The sequence below is a fragment of the Gallinula chloropus genome (assembly GCF_964237585.1).
Source record: "Gallinula chloropus genome assembly, chromosome: Z".
Lineage (NCBI taxonomy): Eukaryota > Metazoa > Chordata > Aves > Gruiformes > Rallidae > Gallinula > Gallinula chloropus.
This window is the reverse complement of record NC_140089.1, coordinates 88,198,109-88,200,968: the sequence shown is the minus strand read 5'-3', so window position 1 is coordinate 88,200,968 and position 2,860 is coordinate 88,198,109.

The following is a 2,860-nucleotide window of genomic DNA, read 5'->3' as shown; positions in this document are numbered from 1 at the left end:
GATGCAAGGCTCAGAAGACAGCGACAGGATGGATGAGCAGCGACGGGGTTTAAGTACCAAATGGGGCCGCCCCCGGGCCCGCCCCGTCCCGCCCAATCTGCCTGTCCCATCCCATCCTGGGAGGCAGGCAGCGCTCCCCTGTAGCTCGTAAAATCACAGCATCACCAGGTTGGAAAAGACCTTTAAGCTCATCGAGTCCAACCGTTCCTGTCCTGAGCTAAACCAGATCCCTGAGCACCTCATCTCCCCTCTGTTAAACACACCCAGGGTAGATGTGTTTTCCAAGTAATTTCTGAAACAGGGGAGGAAGGGGGTGAGGAGCACCCCGGGAAAAGTTACAGCAAATAAGTGTTGCATTCCATGTGGGTTTTTGCTTGTTTATTTTTCTACTGCTGGGACTTTTAAGGTGGGACTTGACGAAGAACTGGGGCTGAAAGGCTTCCATCGCGTGTGTCTGCATGCCAGGGTGATAGCTCAGGGCTGAGTGTCTCTGTTCATCCAGTGCTGCCCTGGATTTTGGGTTTGGCACCACGTCCAGGCCATGAATAATGGGAATGCAGCTCCCAGGTGGGTTTGGAGAGGCAGCAGCGTGCCTGAACCCCTGAAATGCGAGGCCCGAGCAGCCGCAGGGAGGGCAAAGTGAATTTGGTGACAGCACAGGCCATGAAAACATGTCTCTGTTCCCATCAGCAGAGCCTTGTGCTTCTGAAAACCAGCTAAAGGTGCAGGGAAGGCAGGCAGGGATTTGTGTGGTGAAGAGAGCCTGGACTGGGCTGAACCCGGCTCTGCACTGGGTTGCAGAATGTGGCGATAACAACTTTCCTGTTGGTTGTCCCATCCTGGCAAAAACAGACCTGATCCAGTTTGCTGTTGGATTTCAGAGGGGCTGTGCTGAGCTCGGTCTCCGGTGGGGTCATGGAAAGGAAGATCACAGGATCACAGAACCACAGAATGATTTGAGTTAGAAGAAACAGGATCACTTCAATTAGGTCACACAGGACAGTGTCCAGGTGGGTTTGAATGTCTCCAGAGAAGGAGACTCCACAATCCCTCTGGGCAGCCTGTACCAGCTTCTCTGTCACCCTGTCGTGGTGGTGTTCTGCTGGAGGAGGGGGCTGCAGGGGCGGCTTCTGCAAGGAGCAGCCAGGAGCTGCCCCCAGGCCCCACAGAGCAAACCCCAGCCGGCTCCAGGCCGCAGTCGCTGCTGACCAAGGCCCAGCCCATCAGCGACGGTCACAGCGCCTCTGGGAGTCACCCTGAGGAGAAACAACCGCAAGCGGCCGCTCTGTGCCCCAGAGAAGGGAGGGAGAAGGGGGGAGAGACTGTGCAGGCCCCAGGGGCAGGGAAGGGGGGAAAGAAAGATGCCCCTGAGCCCCTGGAGAAACCCATGGTGGAGCGGGTGTCCCCCCACAGCCCATGGGAAAGGCCCAGACCCCCCCTGCAGCCCGTGGAGAGGCCCCAGGCTGGAGCAGGGGGAGACATGCAGGAGATGCTGGGACCCACCTTGGAGCAAGACCCTGGCAGGACCTGCAGCCCATGGGGAGAGAGACAGAGATGAGTGAGGGAGAGAGGCCCCACGCTGGAGCACGTTTGCTGGGGGGCTTGTGACCCTGTGTGGGACCAGACTGGAGCAGTCTGGGGCTGAGGGGCTGCACCCCATGGAAGGACCCACCCTGGGGCAGCTGGGGAAGAGCTGAAGCCCCATGGGAAAGGACTCAGGTTGGAGAAGTTGGTGGAGAACTGTCTGCTGTGGGTGGGACCCCATGGTGCAGCAGGGGAAGGGGGTGAGGAATGGCCCCCCTCACCTAAGAAGGAAACCAAGTCATGAGGAACTGGCTGGAAACCCCATCCCTGTCTCCCCCTGTGACACCTGGAGGGGAAGAAGGGAGAGAAACCCTGGGTAAAATGAAGTCTGGGAAGAAGGGAGGGGTGGGGGAAGGTGCTTTAAGATTCAGTTTTACTTCTCACTGTCTGACTCTGGTGTCACTGTGTGTGTGCAGGGTCATAACTTAGATGGGGTTTTTTATTCCAAGCTGAGCCTGTTGTGCCCGTGACACTGACTGTGGAATGATCTCTCCCTGTCCTTATCTCCACTCCTGAGCCTCTCAAGATCTATTTTCTCCCCTGCCCAGCTGAAAAGGGCAGTGACAGAGCAGCTTTGGTGGGCGTCTGGCCTCCAGCCAGGGTCAAATCACCACACACCCTCCTAGTGAAAAAGTTTTTCCATATGGAAAAAGCTCCTTATGGAACTTCTTGTGACAGAGCTTGTACCCACTGCCCCTTGTCCTATCGCTGCCATCCCTGAGCAGAGCCTGGCTCCATCCTCCTGACTCTCACCCTTTACATCTTTATAAACATTAGTAAGGTCACCCCTCAGTCTCCTCCAAGCTAAAGAGGCCCAGCTCCCTCAGCCCCTCCTCACAAGGAAGGGGTTCCACTCCCTCCATCACCTTGGTGTCCCTGTGCTGGGCTCTTCCAGGAGTTCCATGTCCTTCTTGAACTGAGCGGCCCAGAACTGGACCCAATATTCCAGGTGTTGGTCTCACCAGGGCAGAGCAGAGGAGGAGAAGGACCTCTCTTGACCTACTAACCACCCCCCTTCCAACTCATCCCAGGATGCCATTGGCCTTCTTGGCCATGAGGACACACTGCTGGTCATGGTCACCCTGCTGTCCCCCCAGGTCCCTCTCCCCTACGCTGCTCTCCAACAGGCCAGTCCCCAACCCACAGGCCGGTCTTCGGGTGAGTGAGGTGTTACCACCGTGTGTGTATTGTGCCACGGGCTCTGCTGTTGTTCCCCTCTCGCTGTGCTGTGTCAGTGACCCCTCAAAACAAACTGGGGGGCTTTGTTTCTCCTCTC